This window comes from Tupaia chinensis, unplaced genomic scaffold, assembly GCF_000334495.1.
Source record: "Tupaia chinensis unplaced genomic scaffold, TupChi_1.0 Scaffold144346_1, whole genome shotgun sequence".
Taxonomy (NCBI): Eukaryota; Metazoa; Chordata; class Mammalia; order Scandentia; family Tupaiidae; genus Tupaia; species Tupaia belangeri.
Genome location: NW_006204205.1, coordinates 3,455,275 through 3,470,440, shown reverse-complemented (window position 1 = coordinate 3,470,440; position 15,166 = coordinate 3,455,275). Strand labels below are relative to the sequence as shown.

The following is a 15,166-nucleotide window of genomic DNA, read 5'->3' as shown; positions in this document are numbered from 1 at the left end:
CTTTCTGTCTCTCTCTGTCTTTCTGGTGAGCGCACGCGCCCTAAAGCCAAAAAAAAACTCTCAAAAAAAAAAAAAAAGAATTATTTTATTTAACTTCATTTATTTATTTGTTTGTTTTTTAACTTGACCAGAGACGGAGAGAGAGAGAGAGAGAGAGAGAGAAACCAAGAAAGTAATCTGCAAGGTCCAGGACTCAAATCATGGTCCAACATGTGGGAATCCAGCACCCTTAACCACCATGCCACCTGCTGGCCCCATATAGCTCTTTTTAAAAGAGAGATTTTTGCCATAGGGCAAGTACACTGGCCAGAGAGACAGAGACAAAGAGACAGAAAGTGAGAAGTTACCCCTGGGGGGATAGCCTTGCCACAATCCCTTCTCCATTCTCATGCATATAGGTTCTCCTCTTGGAATCCTGAGCATGCAGGCATATACATATACAAGTCATGGAGGCTGAGTTTCAAGCCTCCCGGTCTAGGACTTGGTCCAGGACTCGAACTGCTGTCAGCCATGTGGGAGTCCAGCACCTCAGCTACTACATCACCTGCTGGTCCCCCTGTATATAGCTTTAACGCTTAGGAACAAGTTATAGTATAATTCAAAGACTATTTTTTACTGAACCATTTGTAAGTTGGCAACCTGATACCTAATCAACCCAGAATATTTTACTACATATTCTGCAAAGTAGTACATTTTCCTACCTAAGAATTTAACACTCAAAATTAAAAATTAATGTTGATACATTCCTACTATTTGTTCCTTAGAGCTCATGTAAGTTTCTTCAACTGTCCCCCAAATGTCTTTCACAGCAAAATTCAGGTCAGCAACATAGCTGTAGTGTACATCTCTTTAGCCTCCTTCAATCTGGAAGAGCAGAGGTCCTCAGTTGTGTCTTGCTTTTCATGACCTTGGCACTTTTTGAAGATTACAGACCAGCTGTTTTGCAGAATGTGCTCCAATCTGAGTTGTCGGATGTGCTTCCAAGATCACTTATATGGCTATTAGCAGGAGGCTTCAGTTCCTTGCCACACTGGCTTCTCTAAAGTGCTACTCATGATATTTTTCATTTTTCCCTAGAGGGAGTGACTAAGACAAGCCAAGAAAGAATTGTGGTTTTTTAAAGAATTATTTATTTAATTTTATGTACTATTATTATTTTTCATTTGCTATAGAGCATGTGTGCTCACCAGTGACAGAGAAAGTGAGAAAGTATGCTGCCAGGTCCAGGAGTCGAATCGCAGTCTGCCATGTGTGAGTCCAGCACCCCCAACCACCATGCCACTTGTGGGGCCTGAAACTGGTCTTTTATAACTTATCTTGGAAATGACTATCACTTGTGCTATATTCTCTTTTTTTTTGGGGGGGGGTACGTTTTTGCTATAGGGCGCGTGCACTCGCCAGAAAGACAGAGAGATAGAAAGCGAGAAATTACCCCCGGGGGGATGGCCATGCTGCAATCCCTTCTCCTCCATTCTCCTCTCAGGAACTTGCGCATGCATGCACATGCGCCTGGCGTGAGTTTAAGCCACCAGGTCCGGGACTCAACCCGTGGTCGACTACATGGGAGTCCAGCAACATAGCCATTACGCCAACTGCTGGTCCCACTTGTGCTATATTCTATTAGTCACATGGACTAACCCTGGTATAGGGGTGTAGATTATACAAGAGTGTACCAGAAGGCAGGGACCATTGGGGCCATCAGAGAGGCTAAGTAGCACATCTAACATCCCTACAGTTAGGTTCAGGCCACACATCTTTGCTAAGAGTGTAGTGATGTCGTGTACTTCTCATTACATTCGCATTCTATCAGTACTATAATACTTCATTTATCTTTTTTAAGTTTATTTATTTCTTCCTTTTACAAATAGGACAGACAGCACCCCCAACAGTGTCTCGACACCATGACTCACCCCAGCTGGTCCTGGATCACAGGCATGTATGTGCCCTGAGTTCTCAAGCTCTCCAGATAAAACCTGAAACCTTCCCCTGGGGGTCAGTCTCTTAGCGCCTGACATGTTACGGCCGCCCACGGTCTGGCCTCCCAATTTATTACAGATGATATTCATTTGGATTCCTTGATTATGTAAGGTCTACCAGACTTCATTGCTATAGTTACTATTTGTCCTTTTGTGATTGCAGTGGTTTTCAAATACGTACACAGAGTTTTTGACTCTTCACTTCAAGTGGAGACGAACTCCCCCCTCTCGGGCAGTGCTTTGGACTTTGTGACCTGCTTCAATAAATGGAATAAGGTAGTGATGAAGTATGGGTCAGAGAGCTGCCATGTCATGAAGACACTCAAGCATCCACTAGAGAGTCCCGAGTGGTGAGCAACCGAGACTTCCTGCCAATAGCCTGGTGAGTGATGACTTCAGATGACTAAACCCCCTGGCAACATCCTGACCCCTTGGGAGAGCCTGAGTCAGAACTGCGTTCCTACGTCATTCCTGAATTCCTGACCCACAGAAACTGTGAGCTAATATTTACTGTTACAAGCCACTAAATTCTGAGGCAATCTGTTACACAGCTGCTGCTAACTATTGCAGTAATTATGTTGTGGACTAGCATCTGCAAGTTCATAGATATCTTCTCCTTATTACATAGTTCATTTATTTATCTAATTGTTTTTGTTTTATTTATTTATTTATGTTAGAGGGTACATGTACTTGAGAGACAGGGCATGTGTGCATGTGTGTCCAGAATGGTCATGCCATAAACCCCTGTCCTTCTCTCTACCCTGTTAGGACTCTGGACACATATGCACTCGTGCCCTGTCTCTCAAACTGCCAGGGAGGGGCCCCAAACTGTGCAGCTGGCCACATGGGATCTGGCTGCTCCAACCAGCAGGCCACAGAGCTGGCCCCTCTGTTTTACTTAAAAGGCCAGATCCCATTACAGTCAGGTGGGCCTGTGACCTTGTGGTCAAGGAAGCTGATGCCACATGACCAACAGTGCATTTTAAGTCCTGCCCCATCAGCTTGAAAAGCATGCCAGGTGTTTGTGGGTACATGCCTAAGATCCCAACAGGATGAAGAAACGGAGAAGGGATTTTGGTGTGACCATGCCCCATGGGGGGGTGGGGGAGGGTTCTTTCCCTCCATCTCTGTTTCCTCTGGCAAGTGCATGTGCCATCTGGCAAGAAAAAAGAAAAAAGACAAAGAAAAAGAAAAGAAAATCCATTGCCATCATTTTTTTCTTTAATTTGCTAGAGGGTACATGTACTTTCCAGAGAGACAGAGAGGGAACATGAGAAAGCACCCCGGGGCCAGTCAGTCTCGTGGCATAAAGGCAGCTGGACCCCACCTGGCCTACTGCACAGACAGAGTCCTAAAGCAGAGGCTTGAAAAATATGCTGGGCATGTGTGTATGCGAGCCCGAAATTCTGAGAGGAAAATGGAGAAGGGATTGTGGCATGGTCATTTCCTTTCGGGGGTACTTTCTCACTTTCTGTCTCTCTCCAGGAAGAGTACACATGGTATAGCAAATTTTTTTTAAAAAGTTCTTAACAGCATAATTTGTAGTATCTTCAACACTGACAACAACATCAAAGTAAAATGGAAATTTGCAGTATGAAATACAGTGGAATGCTTCAGAGTAACAAAAACTAAAACCAAAAACCAAACCAAACAAACAAGAAAAAACTCAAACTACAACTTCATTTAACGGAAGTGGATCGTAGATATAAGATACTTCAGACCAGATGTTGGTACAGGGAACACGATCCTCTGTGATGCTTGTACCACATGGGAAGACCCAGGGTTCGTGTCCTGGGGTCTCCCTATACATGCTAAGCATCTGTTCACCCATGACCCTGGATGGCTGCAAAGCTGGGATGAGGACTGCACCATGGCAAGACTTGTTAAGGGTTCTTGTCTTTCTCGCAAAATAAAATAAACTTTTTTTTTCCAAAAAAAGAGAAAGAACTAAACAACATACATAAATGAACAATTCATAATGTTGAAATGAATGTACAAATACTTGAAAACTGGTTAGTAAGCACGGGACAGAAATTGATTGCACTGCGTTTTTACAGAAAAGAGTTTTCTGCAATACCACCAGCTTCTACAACTTAACATTATTTGTAAAATATCTCAAAGATGGGATCAGAAGTTGTCATAATGGCTATGTCACTGGACTCCCGTGTAGTTGATCACGGTTCAAGTCCCGGACTCAGTGGCTTAAACTCACGACGGACGCATAGGCGTGCGTGCCCAAGATCCTGAGAGGAGAATGGAAGAAAAGGGATTGTGGAGTGGCCATCCCCCCTGGGAGGTGATTTCTCCCTTTCTGTCTCTGTCTCTGTCTTTCTGGCGAACGCACGCGCCCTATAGCAAAAACCTCTCCAAAAATATATATATGCCTCAAAGATAATGAAAGGAGCAGACCCTCCTACAGTCACTTATTTGGGAAGAGTAGACCAGAGAGAAAACCCACTCTTTCATTTTAAATTATTTATTTAACTTTATTTATTATTATTATTATTCTTTAGTTCTGCAGCAAGAGACAGAGTGAGAAAGGGAAGGCGAGAAAGCAAGCCACCAGGTCTGGAACTCAAACCACTGTCAGCCATGTGGGAGTCTAGAGCCTTAACCACCACGCCATCTGCCAACTCTAGTCTTTCATTTTTAATCCTTTTCAAAGTCTTTCACAATTTTTCCTAACAACAAAAATATCAAGAGTGAGGATCAAAGTCTTTCACAATTTTTCCTAACAACAAACATATCAAGAGTGAGGGCAGGGTAGTTTATCAGAATCAAGGAAATAATCTTCTTTACCAAGCAAGCATACGGTTATTTTCTCAAAGAAACTGATAGCGTGGGATCCTAGTCATTAAAAATATTACCCATCAGACATTGTGGAGTTTATTTTGTTATTATAAATATGACATTCACAATTATCTAAAGTCCACCTATGATTAACATTTTTTTAAGGTTTTTTTTTTTTTTTTTTTTTGCCATAGGTGCATGTGCTCACTAGAGAAAGAGAGAGAGACAGACACAGAGAGAGAAAAAGTGAGAATCACCCCCAGGGGCATAGCTACACCACAATCCCTTCCCTTCCATTCTACCCTTGGGATTTTGGGCACACATGCCATTTATCGGGATATTAATGTGGATGTTAACTGTCAGCGTATGTATCTGACCTGCAGGGGTGAAGGAGAACATCGTCTAGTCATACAGTAATGGGAGAAGGAAATTCTCCAATAAACTCTGGTTTTAAAGATTAAAAGGAGGTGGTGAGACCCAGAAAAGGAAGGGACTATAGCAAACCCCCCCCCCCCCCCAGGGGGGGTGACTTCTCACTTTCTATCTCTCTGTCTTTCTGGCAAGCACACATGTCCGATAGCAAAAACCTCTCAAAAAATTATTTTATTTAACTTTTAAAATTTTATTTATATATTTTTAAAATTTGATCAGAGAGGGACAGAGTGAGAAATTGAGAAAGCAAGCCACTAGGTCCAGGACTCGAACTGTGATTGTCCATGTGGGAGTCTGGCGCCCTTAACCACCATGCCACCTGCCAGCCCAACCAAGTGTGAGTTTCAAGACACCAGGTCCGGGATCTAAACTGCTGGGTCCAGGACCCAAACTGTGGTTGGCCATTTGGGAGTCCAGCATGGTAACCACTATACCACCTGCTGGCCCATGATTAACATTTTTTAAAGTGTTTTTGTTTTTTTCTTTTTATTGCCAAAGGGAAAGTGAGAAAGCAAGCCACAGGGTCTGGGACTCAAACCATTGTCAGCCAGGTGGGAGTCTAGTGCCTTAACCACCACGCCATCTGCCAAACCCAATCTTTTGTTTTTAATCCCTTTTGAAGTCTTTCCCAATTTTTCCTAACAACAAAAATATCAAGAGTGAGGGCAGGGTAGTTTGCCAGAGAGCGAGAGACAAAAAGAGAGAAAACCTCATGTGGTCACATCACAATCTCTTCTTTTCTACTTCTCCACCCCATCAGGATTTTAGACATGCACACACATCCACAAAGCATTTTTTAAAATAATTATTTTATTTTATTTATTATCATTATTATTTGATCAGAGAAAGACAGAAAGAGAAAGTGAGAAAGCAAGCTGCCAGGTCTGGGACTTAAACCATAGTCAGCCATGCAGGAGTCCAGCATCCTTAAGCACCATGCCACCTGCTGGCCCAGCATGTTTTTTAAGCCAATGGTGCCAGGATTTGAAGAGCAGTCAGCCATATGGGATCCGGTTTTCTTTTTCTTTTCTTTTTTTTAGAGAGGTTTTTGCTATGGGTGCATGCACTCGCCAGAAAGACAGAGACAGACAGAAAGCAAGAAATCACCCCTGGGAGGGGATGGTCTCGCTGCAATCCTTTCTCCTCCATTCTTCTCTCAGGACCTTGGGCACACACGCAAACGCACTCGGCATGAGTTTAAGCCACCAGGTCCAGGACTGGAACCGTGGTCAACTACATGGGAGTCTAGCAATATAGCCATTATACCAACTGCTGTTCGTAAAAAATGAATTTCATAATGTGTAATTTATACCTCAATGAACCTGACTTAAAACATATCTAGCCAGGGAACCAGCAGTTACCGTAATGGCTATGTCGCTGGACTCCCACGTAGTCGACCGCGGTTCGTGTCCTGGACCCGGTGGCTTAAAACTCACACCAGGCGCGTGTGCGTGCGTGCCCAAGATCCCGAGAGGAAAATGGAGGAGAAGAGATTGCGGCATGACCATCCCCCCTGGGGGGTGATTTCTTGCTTTCTGTCTCTATGTCTCTCTCTGTCTGTCTGGCGAGCGCACGCGCCCTATAACAAAAAATCCCTCCCCCCCAAAAAAAAAACCAAAAAACCATATCTAGCTGGTATTCTTAACTGGACTGGTCTCAGAAATATATCATGTTGGGTAAATTCTTTATATAAGCCAAATGAGGTATAGTGATTGAGTATTTAAAAAAATAATGAGACAAAAATAATAATGAGAATAAATAATAATAATATTTAAAAAAAAAACACATCTAGCTGGCAGGTGGTGGTTAAGGGTACTGAACTCCCACATGACTGACACAATTCCAATCCCGGAACCGGGGGCTTGCTTTCTCACTTTCCCTCTCTCTCACCCTGTCCCTCACTGGTCAAAATTAAAATATAAACAAACAAACAAATAAGTTAAATAAAATAATTCTTAAAAAAAAAAAAAAAAAACAAGCAAAAAACAACAACAACATATACTGGAGCTAGAAGGTGGAGTGGTGGTTAGGGCACTGGACTCCTACATGGCTGACAGTGGTTCAAGTCTTAGACCTGGTAGCTTGCTTTCTCAGCTTCCCCCTGCCGGACAAATTAAAAAATAATAATAAATTAATTAAATTAATTTTAAAATGCCCATGCCATTTGGCCCAGAAATGAAGGATCCATGCAAAGTTTTAGTTGCAAGAGTATTTATTACAAAAAGTACAATATCATTTATAACAGTAAACCTAACTATCCAAAAACAAAGAAAATGGTCAAAAAATTAATGTACATTCACAGAGAACAAAAGGAGGTCATACAAAATTTTACAAACTGCCTAAAAGTTTATAGTTAAAATCTAAACAGTGATAATCTCTGGGGCAGGATTATACTACTACTTCTCCTTATCAAATATTTTATACTTTCATAATACACACGCAATATGGATTGCATATGAAAGGAGAAAAAAAATTTTAAGGGGCTTTGGGTTTTTGCTTTTTTGCTAAATAGTGTGTGGGCTCACCATAGAGAGAGAGAGAGGAGGCAGAGGAGAAAGCTCTCCCCATGGGGAAGGATCATGGCACAATCCCTTCCTTCCTTCCTTCGGGGATTTCGAACATGCACACACATGTGCCCAGCTGTTTCTCAAGCAATCAGGTCCATGATATGAACTACAGTCAACCATGTGGGATCTAGCTATCTTAACCACAAGGCCATGAGGCCAGCCCTAAAGAGCATTTTTTTAAAAAAGGTTGTTGAGCTTGCTGGAGAGAAAGAGAGAGAGACAAAGAGGGAAAGTGAGAAATCACCCCCAGAGGATATGACCACACCATTGCATGTACATGTGCCCAGTGTGATTTTTAAGCCGTCAGTTTAGGAGTTTGAACCACAGTTGGTCAGGTGAGAGTTCAGCACCTTAACCACCATGCTACCTGCTGGTTCCTCTAAGGAGCTTTTTTCTTTTTTAAGAATTATTTTATTGGGACCAACAATTAGCATAATGGCTATGTCACTGGACTCTCATGTAGCCGACAGCGGTTCAAGTCCCGGACTCGGTGGCTTAAACTCATGCTGGGCGCATGTGTGTGCGTGCCCAAGATCCCAAGAGAATGGAGGAGAAGGGATTATGGCATGGCCATCACCCCTCGGGGGTGATTTCTCACTTTCTGTCTCTGTCTTCCTGGCGAGCGCAAGCCCCCTATAGCAAAAACCTCTTTAAAAAAAAAAAAAAAAAGAATTATTTTATTTAACTTTACTTATTCTAATTTGACCAGAGAGGGACAGAGCAAGAGTGAGAGAAACAGGGAAAGTGAGAAAGCAAGCCTCCGGGTCTGGGATTGGAACCGCAGTAGGCCATGTGGGAGTCCAGTGCCCTTAACCACCATGCAACCTGCTGGCTCCTAAGGAGTATTTTTAAAGGAACATGTAACTAAGGAGGAGTACAGTATAGATAAAGGCCTATGAAAGATATATTTGAAAGTCTCCTGTCAAAATGAACTGATACTAGTAAAAACAATTAAGAAAATGGAAACCGTTTTTTATTTTGTTGCATTTAAAGTAAAAAGAATTAAAAAAAAAAAAAGAAAGAACAGAATCACAATTTAGAATGCTAGGCCAACAGGCTACCAGTGTTGTCATGTTATAGGTTCAAAGAGCAAATGGAAGGGGCCCACAGGTGGGTAGGTGGTTAAGGGTGCTGGACTCCCACATGTCTGACTGTGGTTCGAGTTCCAGACCTGGAGGCTTTCTTTCTCTCTCCCCACCTCCCCAAGTCAAATTAAAATAAAAAAAGAAAGAAAGAAAAATAAAATAATTAAAAAAGAAGAGCAAATAGAACTATTTTTATTTTTATTTTAACTAGCAAACACAATTATAAATAGAATGAGAAGAATAGAATCAAAGCCCAGGATACCTCAGGGGTGGGTAAAAACATACCCAGAGATTTTCTAGGTGAAATTGTTGTACTGTAACAGGTAATCTGAGGAACTCTGACAAATAGGAGTGGTACTGAAAGACCAGAAGTAGGAAAATGCTGTTCTGATTTTCGGAGCAAGGAAATGGGTAGATTCTACAAACTAGACCAGTGAACTTGATTGGTATACAACCGAGGCAATATTCTGGCTCAATTTACAAAATCCATTCAAAAAAAGAAGTCACGATCATGAGGTATCAAATTATTATAGACTAATATCCTTATTACGTTTCAAATATAAGGGACCAGAGAATGGCATAATGGTTATGTTGCTGGACTCTCATGTAGTTGACAGCAGTTTGAGTCCTGGGCCCAGTGGCTTAAAACTCACGCTGGGCACTTGTGTGTACGTGCCCAAAATCCAGAGAGAATGGAAGAGAAGGGACTGTAACATGGCCACCCCAGGTGATTTCTTGCTTTCTGTCTCTGTGTCTCTCCCTGTCTCTTCAGTAAGCACACACCCCATAGCAAAAATCTCACTTTAAAAAAGAAAAAGAGAAAGAGACCAGCAGATAGCATAACGTTTACATCACTGGACTCCCATGTAGTCTACCGCAGTTTGAGTTCTAGACCTGGTGACTTAAAACTCAAGGTGGGCGCGTGTGGGTGTGTGCCCAAGATCCCGAGAAGCGAAGGGATTGCGGCATGGTCATCCACCCTGGGGGGGGGGTGTAATTTCTCACTTTCTGTCTCTCCATTTCTCGAACAAGTGCATGTGCCTTATAGCAAAAGCTCTCTCAAAAAAAAAAAAAAAAAAGGGGACCAGCAGATGGTGTAACAGTTACACTGTTGGACTCCAATGTAGTTGACTGTGGATTGAGTCCTGGGCCCGGTGGCTTAAAACCTGCACCAGGCACATGCGCATGTGTGCCCAAAGTCCAAAGAGGAGAATGAAGGAGAAGGGACTGCAGCATGGACATCTCCCCTGGGGAGTGATTTCTCACTTTCCTTCTCTTTGTCTTTCTGTCTCTGGCAAGTGCATACACCCTATAGCAAAAAATCTCTTTAAAAAAGAAAGAAAGAAAGCCTCTTATATCCTTGTGAACAAGATGAAACAATTAGGAAGATGGGCTGAACATCATGGACAATGAGTACTGTGTAATGTCAGAGTAAACACATAGAAAGATCCAGTGATGGCCTGCACAGTTTGGTTCTGAATGGTCTTGCTCAACATTTTAATAAATGACTCAGATGAGGACACGAATGTGTATATTTATCAAACCTGCAGTTGACACAAAGCTGAGTGGGATAGCTAAAACGATGGATGACCGAATCAGGATCCAAGAGGTCTTGACAGGCTGGAGCTCTGTGTCGAATCTAACAAGATGAAATTTAACAAGGATAAAGGTAAGTCCGACACTTAAGTCCAAAAAAGCCAATGCAAGACAGGAGAGAACTGACTTGATGACAATTGGAGTCGAAAACGGGTTTTAATGGACTGAAATCAAAGCTGGGGTCAAAAGCAAGGAAGTAAGCAGGAAGCAAGGTTTAGCTTCATAAATATTACTTTATTTTTGGTCCAATGTAAACTTGATAGATCTGAAAAACTTAACAGGCCACCTTAGGAGGTTAGTGTATTATTACTGGTGTCTTTGACCCAAGTTAGATGACTCCCCTGCTTGCTAAAGAGAAAGCAGTGGAATATAGTACAGGGTTTAGCAGAAGAAATGACCCTAGGCCAGTTGGTGGGGTGGTGGTTAAGGTGGCTGGACCCACCACAGCCAACTACACAGTTTGAATCTGGACCCAAGGGCTTGAAGGGCACATCAGAGGTGTGTGTAATTGCATGCTCAAAATCCCAAGAGGTGAATGGAGAAGGGATTGTAGCAAAGCCATACCCATGAGGGGTGCTTTCTCACTCTCCCATCACCCCATTGTTGAGCACATGGCTCCCTATAATAAACTAAAAAAAAAAAAAGAAAGAAAAGAAACTACCCAAATAGTGCCAAGATTCTACAATATATTTATGATTTATGTGTAAGCATATGCAATTATAATTTACAAGGTAAAAATCACTCCATTTTAATCGATTAAAATGGTAAGAGTAACTAGGTAAGTCCTTAAAATTTTGATGGAGGGGCTGGCAGGTGGTGTGCTGGTTAAGGGTGCTGGACTCCCATATAGCCGACCACAATTCAAGCCCCAGACCTGATGGTTTGCTTTCTCACTTTCCCTCTCCCACTCTGTCCCTCTCTGGTCAAATTAAAATAAATAAATAAATAAAGTTAAATAAAATAATTCTTTAAAAAAAGTTGCAGAATGGGGAGTTCATATTTAGGCTTCTTTTTATTTGTCCCCTTTCCTTTATTAGTTCAGATTTCAAAAGAATGATAATGGTACTTTCTCATTTCTCTCAACTAACTTTAAGAAAGTTTTAAGGGCCAGCAGGTGGCATGGTGGTAGAGGTGCTGGCCTCCCAAGTGGTAAACTGCAGTTTGAGTCCCAGACCTGGCAGCTTGCTTTCTCTCTCTCTCTTTCTCTCTCTCTCTCTCTCTAATGAGTGCAAGCACACGTGCCCTAGAGCAAGTTAATGTAATAAAAAATTAAAAAAAAAAAGCAGATAGCATAATAGTTATGAATTTGGACTCCCACATAATCCCACTCCCACATAAGCTGGACCCAACAGCTTAAAACATACTCTGGGGGGACCAGCAGTTAGCATAATGGCTATGTCGCTAGACTCTCATGTAGTCGACTGGGGTTCGTGTCCTGGACCCAGTGGCTTAAACTCACGCTGGCGCATGTGTGTGCATGCCGAAGATCCCGAGAGGAGAATGGAGAAGGGATTGCGGCATGACCACGCCCCCTGGGGGGTGATTTCTTGCTTTCTGTCTCTCTGTCACTGGGCTCCCACGGAGTTGACCATGGTTCAAGTCCCAGACCTGGTGCCTTAAACTCACACCAGGTGCATGTGTGTGCCAAAAACCCAATTGTTCCAAAAAAAAAAAAAAAAAAACCTCTCTTAAAAAAAAAAAAGAAAAATACTCACACTGGGCACATGTGCATGCCAAAGATATCGAGAGAACAGAAAAGGGATTGCGGCATGGCCATCCCCTGAGGGGTGATTTCTGTCTCTCTGCCTCTCTTCGTCTCTCCAGCGAGCACACGCACCTTATAGTCAAAATCTCAAAAATATATATAAATAAATAAATTTTAAAAATAATAAATAAAATTAAACAATTTTTTTTTAGAGATTTTTGCTATAGGGTGTGTGCGCTCACCACAGAGAGAGACAAAGAGACAGGAAGGGAAGTGAGAAATCACCCCCCAGGGGGGCTGGCCACACTGCAATCCCCTCTCCTCCATTCTCCTCTCAGGAACTTGGGCACACAAGCATATGTGCCTAACATGAATTTAAAGCTGCTGGGCCTGGGACTCAAACTGTAGTTGACTGTGGGAATCCAGCAACATAACCATTATGCCATCTGTTAGTCCCAAATAAATAATTCTTTAAAAAAAAAACGTTTAAACTTGCTATTATGGAGATAAAATATGCTCCTTAAAAATAAAATATTTCTGGGACCAGCAGTTAGCGTAACGGCTATGTTGCTGGGCTCCCATGTAGTCGACCGTGGTTCACGTCCCGGACCTGGTGGCTTAAACTGACGCCGGGCGCATGTGCGTGTGTGCCCAAGATCCCGAGAGGAGAATGGAGGAGAAGGGAATGCAGTGTGGCCAACCCCCTGGGGGATGATTTCTCACTTTCTGTCTCTCTGTCTCTTTCTGGCGAGCGCACGCGCCCTATAGCAAAAACCTCTCTCTCAAAAAAAAAAAAAAAAAAAATCTAAGGAATACAAAATGAAAAGTGGGGCTGGTAAGTGACATAGTGGTTAAAGGCGCTCAATTCCCAAAAGGCCAATCATGGTTCAAGTCCCAGACCTGGTGGTTTCCTTTTCACTTTCTTTCTCTCTCTGGTCAAATTGGAAACTAATAATAAAGTTAAAATAATTCTTTAAAAAAAAAAAAAAAATGAGGGACCAGCAGTTAGCGTAATGGCTATGGCAGGATGGCACTAGCAGTTAGTGTAATGGCTATGTCGCTGGACTCCCACGTAGTCGACCGCGGTTTGAGTCCCGGACCCAGGGCTTAAACTCACTCCGGGCACGTGTGCGTGCGTGCCCAAGATCCCAAGAGGAGAATGGAGGAAAAGGGATTGCGGCGTGGCCATCCCCCCTGGGGGGGGTGATTTCTCACTTTCTATCTCTCTGTCTCTCTCTGTCTGGCGAGTGCACACACCCTATAGCAAAAAACTCTCAAAAAAAAAGAAAAAAAAATGAAAGTGAAGTTTCTCCTCCTGCTTTTCTATTATGAATATCTCTTCAGCTCTCTGAAGATCCTCGTTCTCTGCATCCCTGAGAGACTTACAGTCCGTACACCAAGATGGCTTTTTATTATATGCAACATTTTTTCCCCAAAAAGACCAGGAGTTCCTAAAGGAAAGGCCTGTCTCTTACTTTTGTGTAGCTCATGTACCAAATACAGGCTCATTATAGAGACAAATATCTGTTTAACTTTCTGATACTCCTGAAACAAGAACAGCAATATTATTTAGATGCTGTTATTTTAATTCCATGTTTACAGTGAACTTGCCAATCAAACATTAATTTACCTCTCCTGACTAACCCACTCAGCTCACTGGTTTATGTTCATCCACCAATTGTATAAGAAGAAAACAAGATCTCCAAATCAATCAGAATTCCACAATCCCGTAGGCATGGTTTAGGGTTGGTCATATAATCCAATCTAGGCCAATGAAGTGCAAGCAACTTAAAGCTAAGAGGATATAAAGCACCCCAAGTACTGCAGCTATCATGGGACCAGTGAGGAAAGCCTAGCCAAGCATGGAACCAACACCTAAAAGAGCAAACCTGAGAAAGAGGAAGAAAGGGGACCCTGGTGACATAATTGAGCACTTCTTTAAGTAGTAGTATCACCCTTCTTGATCTCAGACTGACTTCAAAGCTTTCTTCTTCTACCAGGCTTACAACTGACTCCCTATTTTATCTTTATACTCAAGGAACTCTTCTCATCGAGCCTGATGGATAGAGTAGATGGAAAGAAAGAATAGGACTCTGAATACAAACAACATAAACGGAAATATAAACACACATTCGTACCAGCAATCTGTGAACTATGTAAGTGTGCAAGAGGCAATGGCATGGAGTACTGAATAAAAAACGGAGATGTCTGGGTGTGCAGGACGGGCGAAGATACGCTTTACAATAAAGAGGCATCTGGGATGGCCACTGCAAACTTCTTGTGCCAGTCTCTCTCGCTCATTAGGGACAATGGTTATCTTTCAGTTCTTAAAAACTAAGCTCTTTTCTAGCCTTGAAGCAATTATGCCGCTATTTGGATTCTCTTTCTACAAATCAGGTTATGATTGACTCCTCACCCATTTAATCTGTTCAAATGCCACTTCTTCAAGATGCCTTCTAGTTTAACAAGCCTAAAGGGGGTCTTTCCCTCTTCCCATCACAATAGCTTATTTCCCTTAAAAGTCTGATGACAGCGGTATTTCCTTGTTTACTTTAAGAATGTAAGCGTCCTGAGAGCGAAGATTCTGTCTTAATCATCCCTTTGTCTTTATAATAAAATTCTGGCACAGAGAGGTAGGTACTAAATGAATTAATTAATCTATGGCAGGACAGATGAATGGCAAAAAAGTGAGAAGATCGTTTAGGAGGACACTTGGCTTTGAGGGAAGACGGTTCCCAGAGAAGGAGATAAGAAGGTTGAAAAAGTCGCCTGGGCTAGAGGCTACATAAGACGCAGAAGGCTTACGGCAGCCGGCCGGAGTGACAGCGTCGGACCAGGGCTTCAGGCTTCCCTGACAACGCGTGGGGTAGGTGGAGGGGCTTAAAACACCGGGCGACCACCTCCGTGTTCTTTTCAAGGAAAGCAAAAGCGACGGCTCTCTCCTAATTCTGCTCCGTTTGGTCCCACGGACCAAACGCGGCTGTCCCCGGCGAAATCGCTATAGCCTACGGTCAC

At 42.6% G+C, this 15,166-nt stretch overlaps 1 protein-coding gene across 1 annotated transcript in view; it reads right to left on the bottom strand.

Annotated features, from left to right (window-relative positions):
• The window catches only part of ZCCHC10 (zinc finger CCHC-type containing 10), a 22,804-nt gene that overhangs the window by 7,373 nt on the left and 265 nt on the right, over positions 1–15,166 (bottom strand). The gene's annotated exons all lie outside the window — the stretch shown is intronic.